This window comes from Pimephales promelas, chromosome 3 (assembly GCF_988280905.1).
Source record: "Pimephales promelas chromosome 3, fPimPro1.hap1.1, whole genome shotgun sequence".
NCBI classification, from domain to species: domain Eukaryota; kingdom Metazoa; phylum Chordata; class Actinopteri; order Cypriniformes; family Leuciscidae; genus Pimephales; species Pimephales promelas.
Window position 1 is genome coordinate 48271901 of NC_142771.1, and position 14719 is coordinate 48286619.

The 14719-nt window shown below is 42.3% G+C and overlaps 3 non-coding genes across 3 annotated transcripts; all 3 read right to left on the minus strand.

Moving 5' to 3' along the window:
• Positions 1-9092: 9092 nt before the first annotated feature.
• On the minus strand, positions 9093-9165 carry trnav-uac (transfer RNA valine (anticodon UAC)). The gene has a single exon. It is a non-coding gene; the product is annotated as a tRNA-Val (tRNA).
• A 991-nt stretch (positions 9166-10156) lies between these two features.
• Positions 10157-10229, minus strand: trnav-uac (transfer RNA valine (anticodon UAC)). Its single transcript has one exon. It is a non-coding gene; the product is annotated as a tRNA-Val (tRNA).
• Positions 10230-10784: 555 nt separating this feature from the next.
• On the minus strand, positions 10785-10857 carry trnav-uac (transfer RNA valine (anticodon UAC)). Its single transcript has one exon. It is a non-coding gene; the product is annotated as a tRNA-Val (tRNA).
• Positions 10858-14719: the final 3862 nt, after the last annotated feature.

The window sequence follows — 14719 nt, forward strand, 5'->3', positions numbered from 1 at the left end:
AAGCGAACGTGATAACCACTACACTACGGAAACTTAACTTGGAAGACAGTCCGACCTCTTTTAGCGTACGCTTGTTCAAAAGCGACTGAAACGATAGACTGCCCACTGTCCTTAAAATGGCAAAAAGCTGCTATTTTTGTTGGCAGACTAAACATTTTTTATTACTCTACAGGAAACTTCAATGGTCATTTGTTTTGTTTTAGTCCTTTTCTAAAGAATTTACACCGCAAATCGCCCTGCAAGTGTTCTGACCTGCTCAACAGAAAACCACTCAAAAAATGTTAGCAAAGACCATCCACAGTTTCCGCCCAGTTTCGAACTGGGGACCTTTCGCGTGTGAGGCGAACGTGATAACCACTACACTACAGAAACCTCCTTATGTAAGACATTTGCTTTTTCGAAAATGGCTCCATCCCATAATCTTTCCTGCAAGCATTGTGACAAGCTGTTTAAATTCCACAAACAACAGATAAGAGCTCATTCGGAATGGCAGTCTGCCTACAGCTCTTTGGTACAATTGCCCTCACCTAATTTCAATAGTCCAAAAACTTTGTTGCGAATTTCAGCACGTATATTAAAAACCAGTTTACTTGTTTCCGCCCAGTTTCGAACTGAGGACCTTTGGCGTGTAAAGCGAACGTGATAACCACTACACTAAGGAAACTTAACTTGGAAGACAGTCCGACCTCTTTTAGCGTACGCTTGTTCAAAAGCGACTGAAACGATAGACTGCCCACTGTCCTTAAAATGGCAAAAAGCTGCTATTTTTGTTGGCAGACTAAACATTTTTTATTACTCTACAGGAAACTTCAATGGTCATTTGTTTTGTTTTAGTCCTTTTCTAAAGAATTTACACCGCAAATCGCCCTGCAAGTGTTCTGACCTGCTCAACAGAAAACCACTCAAAAAATGTTAGCAAAGACCATCCACAGTTTCCGCCCAGTTTCGAACTGGGGACCTTTCGCGTGTGAGGCGAACGTGATAACCACTACACTACGGAAACATGCCCTGTAAGTGCAGGCAGAAATCTTCTGGTGCAGGCTTGTTAAAAAGTGTATAAAGGAAAAGTGAGCTGAGCCCTCCTGTTGTGGCAAACAGTTTAAATTTTCTGCCAAAAGCCAATTGCTGTTTCTGCTCGGTTTCGAACCGAGGACCTTTCGCGTGTTAGGCGAACGTGATGACCACTACACTACAGAAACCTCCTTATGTAAGACATGTGCTTTTTCGAAAATGGCTCCATCCCATAATCTTTCCTGCAAGCATTGTGACAAGCTGTTTAAATTCCACAAACAACAGATAAGAGCTCATTCGGAATGGCAGTCTGCCTACAGCTCTTTGGTACAATTGTCCTCACCTAATTTCAATAGTCCAAAAACTTTGTTGCGAATTTCAGCATGTATATTAACAACCCCTTTACTTGTTTCCGCCCAGTTTCAAACTGAGGACCTTTGGCGTGTAAAGCGAACGTGATAACCGCTACACTAAGGAAACTTAACTTGAAAGACAGTCCGACCTCTTTTAGCGTACGCTTGTTCAAAAGCGACTGAAACGATAGACTGCCCACTGTCCTTAAAATGGCAAAAAGCTGCTATTTTTGTTGGCAGACTAAACATTTTTTATTACTCTACAGGAAACTTCAATGGTCATTTGTTTTGTTTTAGACCTTTTCTTAAGAATTTACACCGCAAATCGCCCTGCAAGTGTTCTGACCTGCTCAACAGAAAACCACTCAAAAAAGGTTAGCAAAGACCATCCACAGTTTCCGCCCAGTTTCGAACTGGGGACCTTTCGCGTGTGAGGCGAACGTGATAACCACTACACTACGGAAACATGCCCTGTAGGTGCAGGCAGAAATCTTCTGGTGCAGGCTTGTTAAAAAGTGTATAAAGGAAAAGTGAGCTGAGCCCTCCTGTTGTGGCAAACAGTTTAAATTTTCTGCCAAAAGCCAATTGCTGTTTCTGCTCGGTTTCGAACCGAGGACCTTTCGCGTGTTAGGCGAACGTGATGACCAGTACACTACAGAAACCTCCTTATGTAAGACATGTGCTTTTTCGAAAATGGCTCCATCCCATAATCTTTCCTGCAAGCATTGTGACAAGCTGTTTAAATTCCACAAACAACAGAAAAGAGCTCATTCGGAATGGCAGTCTGCCTACAGCTCTTTGGTACAATTGTCCTCACCTAATTTCAATAGTCCAAAAACTTTGTTGCGAATTTCAGCATGTATACTAAAAACCCCTTTACTTGTTTCCGCCCAGTTTCGAACTGAGGACCTTTGGCGTGTAAAGCGAACGTGATAACCACTACACTACGGAAACTTAACTTGGAAGACAGTCCGACCTCTTTTAGCGTACGCTTGTTCAAAAGCGACTGAAACGATAGACTGCCCACTGTCCTTAAAATGGCAAAAAGCTGCTATTTTTGTTGGCAGACTAAACATTTTTTATTACTCTACAGGAAACTTCAATGGTCATTTGTTTTGTTTTAGTCCTTTTCTAAAGAATTTACACCGCAAATCGCCCTGCAAGTGTTCTGACCTGCTCAACAGAAAACCACTCAAAAAATGTTAGCAAAGACCATCCACAGTTTCTGCCCAGTTTCGAACTGGGGACCTTTCGCGTGTGAGGCGAACGTGATAACCACTACACTACAGAAACCTCCTTATGTAAGACATTTGCTTTTTCGAAAATGGCTCCATCCCATAATCTTTCCTGCAAGCATTGTGACAAGCTGTTTAAATTCCACAAACAACAGATAAGAGCTCATTCGGAATGGCAGTCTGCCTACAGCTCTTTGGTACAATTGCCCTCACCTAATTTCAATAGTCCAAAAACTTTGTTGCGAATTTCAGCACGTATATTAAAAACCAGTTTACTTGTTTCCGCCCAGTTTCGAACTGAGGACCTTTGGCGTGTAAAGCGAACGTGATAACCACTACACTAAGGAAACTTAACTTGGAAGACAGTCCGACCTCTTTTAGCGTACGCTTGTTCAAAAGCGACTGAAACGATAGACTGCCCACTGTCCTTAAAATGGCAAAAAGCTGCTATTTTTGTTGGCAGACTAAACATTTTTTATTACTATACAGGAAACTTCAATGGTCATTTGTTTTGTTTTAGTCCTTTTCTAAAGAATTTACACCGCAAATCGCCCTGCAAGTGTTCTGACCTGCTCAACAGAAAACCACTCAAAAAATGTTAGCAAAGACCATCCTCAGTTTCCGCCCAGTTTCGAACTGGGGACCTTTCGCGTGTGAGGCGAACGTGATTACCACTACACTACGGAAACATGCCCTGTAGGTGCAGGCAGAAATCTTCTGGTGCAGGCTTGTTAAAAAGTGTATAAAGGAAAAGTGAGCTGAGCCCTCCTGTTGTGGCAAACAGTTTAAATTTTCTGCCAGAAGCCAATTGCTGTTTCTGCTCGGTTTCGAACCGAGGACCTTTCGCGTGTTAGGCGAACGTGATGACCACTACACTACAGAAACCTCCTTATGTAAGACGTGTGCTTTTTCGAAAATGGCTCCATCCCATAATCTTTCCTGCAAGCATTGTGACAAGCTGTTTAAATTCCACAAACAACAGATAAAAGCTCATTCGGAATGGCAGTCTGCCTACAGCTCTTTGGTACAATTGCCCTCACCTAATTTCAATAGTCCAAAAACTTTGTTGCGAATTTCAGCACGTATATTAAAAACCCCTTTACTTGTTTCCGCCCAGTTTCGAACTGAGGACCTTTGGCGTGTAAAGCGAACGTGATAACCACTACACTACGGAAACTTAACTTGGCAGAAAGTCCGACCTCTTTTAGCGTACGCTTGTTCAAAAGCGACTGAAACGATAGACTGCCCACTGTCCTTAAAATGGCAAAAAGCTGCTATTTTGTTGGCAGACTAAACATTTTTTATTACTATACAGGAAACTTCAATGGTCATTTGTTTTGTTTTAGTCCTTTTCTAAAGAATTTACACCGCAAATCGCCCTGCAAGTGTTCTGACCTGCTCAACAGAAAACCACTCAAAAAATGTTAGCAAAGACCATCCACAGTTTCCGCCCAGTTTCGAACTGGGGACCTTTCGCGTGTGAGGCGAACGTGATAACCACTACACTACGGAAACTTGCCCTGTAGGTGCAGGCAGAAATCTTCTGGTGCAGGCTTGTTAAAAAGTGTATAAAGGAAAAGTGAGCTGAGCCCTCCTGTTGTGGCAAACCGTTTAAATTTTCTGCCAAAAGCCAATTGCTGTTTCTGCTCGGTTTCGAACCGAGGACCTTGTTAGGCGAACGTGATGACCAGTACACTACAGAAACCTCCTTATGTAAGACATGTGCTTTTTCGAAAATGGCTCCATCCCATAATCTTTCCTGCAAGCATTGTGACAAGCTGTTTAAATTCCACAAACAACAGATAAGAGCTCATTCGGAATGGCAGTCTGCCTACAGCTCTTTGGTACAATTGCCCTCACCTAATTTCAATAGTCCAAAAACTTTGTTGCGAATTTCAGCACGTATATTAAAAACCCCTTTACTTGTTTCCGCCCAGTTTCGAACTGAGGACCTTTGGCGTGTAAAGCGAACGTGATAACCACTACACTACGGAAACTTAACTTGGAAGACAGTCCGACCTCTTTTAGCGTACGCTTGTTCAAAAGCGACTGAAACGATAGACTGCCCACTGTCCTTAAAATGGCAAAAAGCTGCTATTTTTGTTGGCAGACTAAACATTTTTTATTACTCTACAGGAAACTTCAATGGTCATTTGTTTTGTTTTAGTCCTTTTCTAAAGAATTTACACCGCAAATCGCCCTGCAAGTGTTCTGACCTGCTCAACAGAAAACCACTCATAAAATGTTAGCAAAGACCATCCACAGTTTCCGCCAAGTTTCGAACTGGGGACCTTTCGCGTGTGAGGCGAACGTGATAACCACTACACTACGGAAACTTGCCCTGTAGGTGCAGGCAGAAATCTTCTGGTGCAGGCTTGTTAAAAAGTGTATAAAGGAAAAGTGAGCTGAGCCCTCCTGTTGTGGCAAACAGTTTAAATTTTCTGCCAAAAGCCAATTGCTGTTTCTGCTCGGTTTCGAACCGAGGACCTTTCGCGTGTTAGGCGAACGTGATGACCACTACACTACAGAAACCTCCTTATGTAAGACATGTGCTTTTTCGAAAATGGCTCCATCCCATAATCTTTCCTGCAAGCATTGTGACAAGCTGTTTAAATTCCACAAACAACAGATAAGAGCTCATTCGGAATGGCAGTCTGCCTACAGCTCTTTGGTACAATTGTCCTCACCTAATTTCAATAGTCCAAAAACTTTGTTGCGAATTTCAGCATGTATATTAACAACCCCTTTACTTGTTTCCGCCCAGTTTCAAACTGAGGACCTTTGGCGTATAAAGCGAACGTGATAACCGCTACACTAAGGAAACTTAACTTGAAAGACAGTCCGACCTCTTTTAGCGTACGCTTGTTCAAAAGCGACTGAAACGATAGACTGCCCACTGTCCTTAAAATGGCAAAAAGCTGCTATTTTTGTTGGCAGACTAAACATTTTTTATTACTCTACAGGAAACTTCAATGGTCATTTGTTTTGTTTTAGACCTTTTCTTAAGAATTTACACCGCAAATCGCCCTGCAAGTGTTCTGACCTGCTCAACAGAAAACCACTCAAAAAAGGTTAGCAAAGACCATCCACAGTTTCCGCCCAGTTTCGAACTGGGGACCTTTCGCGTGTGAGGCGAACGTGATAACCACTACACTACGGAAACATGCCCTGTAGGTGCAGGCAGAAATCTTCTGGTGCAGGCTTGTTAAAAAGTGTATAAAGGAAAAGTGAGCTGAGCCCTCCTGTTGTGGCAAACAGTTTAAATTTTCTGCCAAAAGCCAATTGCTGTTTCTGCTCGGTTTCGAACCGAGGACCTTTCGCGTGTTAGGCGAACGTGATGACCAGTACACTACAGAAACCTCCTTATGTAAGACATGTGCTTTTTCGAAAATGGCTCCATCCCATAATCTTTCCTGCAAGCATTGTGACAAGCTGTTTAAATTCCACAAACAACAGAAAAGAGCTCATTCGGAATGGCAGTCTGCCTACAGCTCTTTGGTACAATTGTCCTCACCTAATTTCAATAGTCCAAAAACTTTGTTGCGAATTTCAGCATGTATATTAAAAACCCCTTTACTTGTTTCCGCCCAGTTTCGAACTGAGGACCTTTGGCGTGTAAAGCGAACGTGATAACCACTACACTACGGAAACTTAACTTGGAAGACAGTCCGACCTCTTTTAGGGTACGCTTGTTCAAAAGCGACTGAAACGATAGACTGCCCACTGTCCTTAAAATGGCAAAAAGCTGCTATTTTTGTTGGCAGACTAAACATTTTTTATTACTCTACAGGAAACTTCAATGGTCATTTGTTTTGTTTTAGTCCTTTTCTAAAGAATTTACACCGCAAATCGCCCTGCAAGTGTTCTGACCTGCTCAACAGAAAACCACTCAAAAAATGTTAGCAAAGACCATCCACAGTTTCCGCCCAGTTTCGAACTGGGGACCTTTCGCGTGTGAGGCGAACGTGATAACCACTACACTACAGAAACCTCCTTATGTAAGACATTTGCTTTTTCGAAAATGGCTCCATCCCATAATCTTTCCTGCAAGCATTGTGACAAGCTGTTTAAATTCCACAAACAACAGATAAGAGCTCATTCGGAATGGCAGTCTGCCTACAGCTCTTTGGTACAATTGCCCTCACCTAATTTCAATAGTCCAAAAACTTTGTTGCGAATTTCAGCACGTATATTAAAAACCAGTTTACTTGTTTCCGCCCAGTTTCGAACTGAGGACCTTTGGCGTGTAAAGCGAACGTGATAACCACTACACTAAGGAAACTTAACTTGGAAGACAGTCCGACCTCTTTTAGCGTACGCTTGTTCAAAAGCGACTGAAACGATAGACTGCCCACTGTCCTTAAAATGGCAAAAAGCTGCTATTTTTGTTGGCAGACTAAACATTTTTTATTACTCTACAGGAAACTTCAATGGTCATTTGTTTTGTTTTAGTCCTTTTCTAAAGAATTTACACCGCAAATCGCCCTGCAAGTGTTCTGACCTGCTCAACAGAAAACCACTCAAAAAATGTTAGCAAAGACCATCCACAGTTTCCGCCCAGTTTCGAACTGGGGACCTTTCGCGTGTGAGGCGAACGTGATAACCACTACACTACGGAAACATGCCCTGTAAGTGCAGGCAGAAATCTTCTGGTGCAGGCTTGTTAAAAAGTGTATAAAGGAAAAGTGAGCTGAGCCCTCCTGTTGTGGCAAACAGTTTAAATTTTCTGCCAAAAGCCAATTGCTGTTTCTGCTCGGTTTCGAACCGAGGACCTTTCGCGTGTTAGGTGAACGTGATGACCACTACACTACAGAAACCTCCTTATGTAAGACATGTGCTTTTTCGAAAATGGCTCCATCCCATAATCTTTCCTGCAAGCATTGTGACAAGCTGTTTAAATTCCACAAACAACAGATAAGAGCTCATTCGGAATGGCAGTCTGCCTACAGGTCTTTGGTACAATTGCCCTCACCTAATTTCAATAGTCCAAAAACTTTGTTGCGAATTTCAGCACGTATATTAAAAACCCCTTTACTTGTTTCCGCCCAGTTTCGAACTGAGGACCTTTGGCGTGTAAAGCGAACGTGATAACCACTACACTACGGAAACTTACCTTGGAAGACAGTCCGACCTCTTTTAGCGTACGCTTGTTCAAAAGCGACTGAAACGATAGACTGCCCACTGTCCTTAAAATGGCAAAAAGCTGCTATTTTTGTTGGCAGACTAAACATTTTTTATTACTCTACAGGAAACTTCAATGGTCATTTGTTTTGTTTTAGTCCTTTTCTAAAGAATTTACACCGCAAATCGCCCTGCAAGTGTTCTGACCTGCTCAACAGAAAACCACTCAAAAAATGTTAGCAAAGACCATCCACAGTTTCCGCCCAGTTTCGAACTGGGGACCTTTCGCGTGTGAGGCGAACGTGATAACCACTACACTACGGAAACATGCCCTGTAGGTGCAGGCAGAAATCTTCTGGTGCAGGCTTGTTAAAAAGTGTATAAAGGAAAAGTGAGCTGAGCCCTCCTGTTGTGGCAAACAGTTTAAATTTTCTGCCAGAAGCCAATTGCTGTTTCTGCTCGGTTTCGAACCGAGGACCTTTCGCGTGTTAGGCGAACGTGATGACCACTACACTACAGAAACCTCCTTATGTAAGCATGTGCTTTTCCGAAAATGGCTCCATCCCATAATCTTTCCTGCAAGCATTGTGACAAGCTGTTTAAATTCCACAAACAACAGATAAGAGCTCATTCGGAATGGCAGTCTGCCTACAGCTCTTTGGTACAATTGCCCTCACCTAATTTCAATAGTCCAAAAACTTTGTTGCGAATTTCAGTACGTATATTAAAAACCCCTTTACTTGTTTCCGCCCAGTTTCGAACTGAGGACCTTTGGCGTGTAAAGCGAACGTGATAACCACTACACTACGGAAACTTACCTTGGAAGACAGTCCGACCTCTTTTAGCGTACGCTTGTTCAAAAGCGACTGAAACGATAGACTGCCCACTGTCCTTAAAATGGCAAAAAGCTGCTATTTTTGTTGGCAGACTAAACATTTTTTATTACTCTACAGGAAACTTCAATGGTCATTTGTTTTGTTTTAGTCCTTTTCTAAAGAATTTACACCGCAAATCGCCCTGCAAGTGTTCTGACCTGCTCAACAGAAAACCACTCAAAAAATGTTAGCAAAGACCATCCACAGTTTCCGCCCAGTTTCGAACTGGGGACCTTTCGCGTGTGAGGCGAACGTGATAACCACTACACTACAGAAACCTCCTTATGTAAGACATTTGCTTTTTCGAAAATGGCTCCATCCCATAATCTTTCCTGCAAGCATTGTGACAAGCTGTTTAAATTCCACAAACAACAGATAAGAGCTCATTCGGAATGGCAGTCTGCCTACAGCTCTTTGGTACAATTGCCCTCACCTAATTTCAATAGTCAAAAAACTTTGTTGCGAATTTCAGCACGTATATTAAAAACCCCTTTACTTGTTTCCGCCCAGTTTCGAACTGAGGACCTTTCACGTGTAAAGCGAACGTGATAACCACTACACTACGGAAACTTAACTTGGAAGACAGTCCGACCTCTTTTAGCGTACGCTTGTTCAAATGCGACTGAAACGATAGACTGCCCACTGTCCTTAAAATGGCAAAAAGCTGCTATTTTTGTTGGCAGACTAAACATTTTTTATTACTCTACAGGAAACTTCAATGGTCATTTGTTTTGTTTTAGTCCTTTTCTAAAGAATTTACACCGCAAATCGCCCTGCAAGTGTTCTGACCTGCTCAACAGAAAACCACTCAAAAAATTTTAGCAAAGACCATCCACAGTTTCCGCCCAGTTTCGAACTGGGGACCTTTCGCGTGTGAGGCGAACGTGATAACCACTACACTACGGAAACATGCCCTGTAAGTGCAGGCAGAAATCTTCTGGTGCAGGCTTGTTAAAAAGTGTATAGACCATTTCACAAGATGTAAACAACACTGGTCCAGAAGCACTTCCTGTTTCAGTTTTTTAACACTACATAAAAGCTGGGATAAAATACAACCAACAGAAGATTTAAAACTGAATCAAAAAGTTAAACAAACATCTTTAAGATGTTTTCTTTACATGTGAAATAAAGAAAACGGTTCCAAACTGAAACAGGAAGTGCTTCTGGACCAGTGTTGTTTACATCTTGTGAAATGGTCTATAAAGGAAAAGTGAGCTGAGCCCTCCTGTTGTGGCAAACAGTTTAAATTTTCTGACAAAAGCCAATTGCTGTTTCTGCTCGGTTTCGAACCGAGGACCTTTCGCGTGTTAGGCGAACGTGATCACCACTACACTACAGAAACCTCCTTATGTAAGACATGTGCTTTTTCGAAAATGGCTCCATCCCATAATCTTTCCTGCAAGCATTGTGACAAGCTGTTTAAATTCCACAAACAACAGATAAGAGCTCATTCAGAATGGCAGTCTGCCTACAGCTCTTTGGTACAATTGCCCTCACCTAATTTCAATAGTCCAAAAACTTTGTTGCGAATTTCAGCACGTATATTAAAAACCAGTTTACTTGTTTCCGCCCAGTTTCGAACTGAGGACCTTTCGCGTGTAAAGCGAACGTGATAACCACTACACTACGGAAACTTAACTTGGAAGACAGTCCGACCTCTTTTAGCGTACGCTTGTTCAAAAGCGACTGAAACGATAGACTGCCCACTGTCCTTAAAATGGCAAAAAGCTGCTATTTTTGTTGGCAGACTAAACATTTTTTATTACTCTACAGGAAACTTCAATGGTCATTTGTTTTGTTTTAGTCCTTTTCTAAAGAATTTACACCGCAAATCGCCCTGCAAGTGTTCTGACCTGCTCAACAGAAAACCACTCAAAAAATGTTAGCAAAGACCATCCACAGTTTCCGCCCAGTTTCGAACTGGGGACCTTTCGCGTGTGAGGCGAACGTGATAACCACTACACTACAGAAACCTCCTTATGTAAGACATTTGCTTTTTCGAAAATGGCTCCATCCCATAATCTTTCCTGCAAGCATTGTGACAAGCTGTTTAAATTCCACAAACAGATAAGAGCTCATTCGGAATGGCAGTCTGCCTAAACCTCTTTGGTACAATTGCCCTCACCTAATTTCAATAGTCAAAAAACTTTGTTGCGAATTTCAGCACGTATATTAAAAACCCCTTTACTTGTTTCCGCCCAGTTTCGAACTGAGGACCTTTCGCGTGTAAAGCGAACGTGATAACCACTACACTACGGAAACTTAACTTGGAAGACAGTCCGACCTCTTTTAGCGTACGCTTGTTCAAAAGCGACTGAAACGATAGACTGCCCACTGTCCTTAAAATGGCAAAAAGCTGCTATTTTTGTTGGCAGACTAAACATTTTTTATTACTATACAGGAAACTTCAATGGTCATTTGTTTTGTTTTAGTCCTTTTCTAAAGAATTTACACCGCAAATCGCCCTGCAAGTGTTCTGACCTGCTCAACAGAAAACCACTCAAAAAATGTTAGCAAAGACCATCCTCAGTTTCCGCCCAGTTTCGAACTGGGGACCTTTCGCGTGTGAGGCGAACGTGATAACCACTACACTACGGAAACATGCCCTGTAGGTGCAGGCAGAAATCTTCTGGTGCAGGCTTGTTAAAAAGTGTATAAAGGAAAAGTGAGCTGAGCCCTCCTGTTGTGGCAAACAGTTTAAATTTTCTGCCAGAAGCCAATTGCTGTTTCTGCTCGGTTTCGAACCGAGGACCTTTCGCGTGTTAGGCGAACGTGATGACCACTACACTACAGAAACCTCCTTATGTAAGACGTGTGCTTTTTCGAAAATGGCTCCATCCCATAATCTTTCCTGCAAGCATTGTGACAAGCTGTTTAAATTCCACAAACAACAGATAAAAGCTCATTCGGAATGGCAGTCTGCCTACAGCTCTTTGGTACAATTGCCCTCACCTAATTTCAATAGTCCAAAAACTTTGTTGCGAATTTCAGCACGTATATTAAAAAGCCCTTTACTTGTTTCCGCCCAGTTTCGAACTGAGGACCTTTGGCGTGTAAAGCGAACGTGATAACCACTACACTACGGAAACTTAACTTGGCAGAAAGTCCGACCTCTTTTAGCGTACGCTTGTTCAAAAGCGACTGAAACGATAGACTGCCCACTGTCCTTAAAATGGCAAAAAGCTGCTATTTTGTTGGCAGACTAAACATTTTTTATTACTATACAGGAAACTTCAATGGTCATTTGTTTTGTTTTAGTCCTTTTCTAAAGAATTTACACCGCAAATCGCCCTGCAAGTGTTCTGACCTGCTCAACAGAAAACCACTCAAAAAATGTTAGCAAAGACCATCCACAGTTTCCGCCCAGTTTCGAACTGGGGACCTTTCGCGTGTGAGGCGAACGTGATAACCACTACACTACGGAAACTTGCCCTGTAGGTGCAGGCAGAAATCTTCTGGTGCAGGCTTGTTAAAAAGTGTATAAAGGAAAAGTGAGCTGAGCCCTCCTGTTGTGGCAAACCGTTTAAATTTTCTGCCAAAAGCCAATTGCTGTTTCTGCTCGGTTTCGAACCGAGGACCTTGTTAGGCGAACGTGATGACCAGTACACTACAGAAACCTCCTTATGTAAGACATGTGCTTTTTCGAAAATGGCTCCATCCCATAATCTTTCCTGCAAGCATTGTGACAAGCTGTTTAAATTCCACAAACAACAGATAAGAGCTCATTCGGAATGGCAGTCTGCCTACAGCTCTTTGGTACAATTGCCCTCACCTAATTTCAATAGTCCAAAAACTTTGTTGCGAATTTCAGCACGTATATTAAAAACCCCTTTACTTGTTTCCGCCCAGTTTCGAACTGAGGACCTTTGGCGTGTAAAGCGAACGTGATAACCACTACACTACGGAAACTTAACTTGGAAGACAGTCCGACCTCTTTTAGCGTACGCTTGTTCAAAAGCGACTGAAACGATAGACTGCCCACTGTCCTTAAAATGGCAAAAAGCTGCTATTTTTGTTGGCAGACTAAACATTTTTTATTACTCTACAGGAAACTTCAATGGTCATTTGTTTTGTTTTAGTCCTTTTCTAAAGAATTTACACCGCAAATCGCCCTGCAAGTGTTCTGACCTGCTCAACAGAAAACCACTCATAAAATGTTAGCAAAGACCATCCACAGTTTCCGCCAAGTTTCGAACTGGGGACCTTTCGCGTGTGAGGCGAACGTGATAACCACTACACTACGGAAACTTGCCCTGTAGGTGCAGGCAGAAATCTTCTGGTGCAGGCTTGTTAAAAAGTGTATAAAGGAAAAGTGAGCTGAGCCCTCCTGTTGTGGCAAACAGTTTAAATTTTCTGCCAAAAGCCAATTGCTGTTTCTGCTCGGTTTCGAACCGAGGACCTTTCGCGTGTTAGGCGAACGTGATGACCACTACACTACAGAAACCTCCTTATGTAAGACATGTGCTTTTTCGAAAATGGCTCCATCCCATAATCTTTCCTGCAAGCATTGTGACAAGCTGTTTAAATTCCACAAACAACAGATAAGAGCTCATTCGGAATGGCAGTCTGCCTACAGCTCTTTGGTACAATTGTCCTCACCTAATTTCAATAGTCCAAAAACTTTGTTGCGAATTTCAGCATGTATATTAACAACCCCTTTACTTGTTTCCGCCCAGTTTCAAACTGAGGACCTTTGGCGTATAAAGCGAACGTGATAACCGCTACACTAAGGAAACTTAACTTGAAAGACAGTCCGACCTCTTTTAGCGTACGCTTGTTCAAAAGCGACTGAAACGATAGACTGCCCACTGTCCTTAAAATGGCAAAAAGCTGCTATTTTTGTTGGCAGACTAAACATTTTTTATTACTCTACAGGAAACTTCAATGGTCATTTGTTTTGTTTTAGACCTTTTCTTAAGAATTTACACCGCAAATCGCCCTGCAAGTGTTCTGACCTGCTCAACAGAAAACCACTCAAAAAAGGTTAGCAAAGACCATCCACAGTTTCCGCCCAGTTTCGAACTGGGGACCTTTCGCGTGTGAGGCGAACGTGATAACCACTACACTACGGAAACATGCCCTGTAGGTGCAGGCAGAAATCTTCTGGTGCAGGCTTGTTAAAAAGTGTATAAAGGAAAAGTGAGCTGAGCCCTCCTGTTGTGGCAAACAGTTTAAATTTTCTGCCAAAAGCCAATTGCTGTTTCTGCTCGGTTTCGAACCGAGGACCTTTCGCGTGTTAGGCGAACGTGATGACCAGTACACTACAGAAACCTCCTTATGTAAGACATGTGCTTTTTCGAAAATGGCTCCATCCCATAATCTTTCCTGCAAGCATTGTGACAAGCTGTTTAAATTCCACAAACAACAGAAAAGAGCTCATTCGGAATGGCAGTCTGCCTACAGCTCTTTGGTACAATTGTCCTCACCTAATTTCAATAGTCCAAAAACTTTGTTGCGAATTTCAGCATGTATATTAAAAACCCCTTTACTTGTTTCCGCCCAGTTTCGAACTGAGGACCTTTGGCGTGTAAAGCGAACGTGATAACCACTACACTACGGAAACTTAACTTGGAAGACAGTCCGACCTCTTTTAGGGTACGCTTGTTCAAAAGCGACTGAAACGATAGACTGCCCACTGTCCTTAAAATGGCAAAAAGCTGCTATTTTTGTTGGCAGACTAAACATTTTTTATTACTCTACAGGAAACTTCAATGGTCATTTGTTTTGTTTTAGTCCTTTTCTAAAGAATTTACACCGCAAATCGCCCTGCAAGTGTTCTGACCTGCTCAACAGAAAACCACTCAAAAAATGTTAGCAAAGACCATCCACAGTTTCCGCCCAGTTTCGAACTGGGGACCTTTCGCGTGTGAGGCGAACGTGATAACCACTACACTACAGAAACCTCCTTATGTAAGACATTTGCTTTTTCGAAAATGGCTCCATCCCATAATCTTTCCTGCAAGCATTGTGACAAGCTGTTTAAATTCCACAAACAACAGATAAGAGCTCATTCGGAATGGCAGTCTGCCTACAGCTCTTTGGTACAATTGCCCTCACCTAATTTCAATAGTCCAAAAACTTTGTTGCGAATTTCAGCACGTATATTAAAAACCAGTTTACTTGT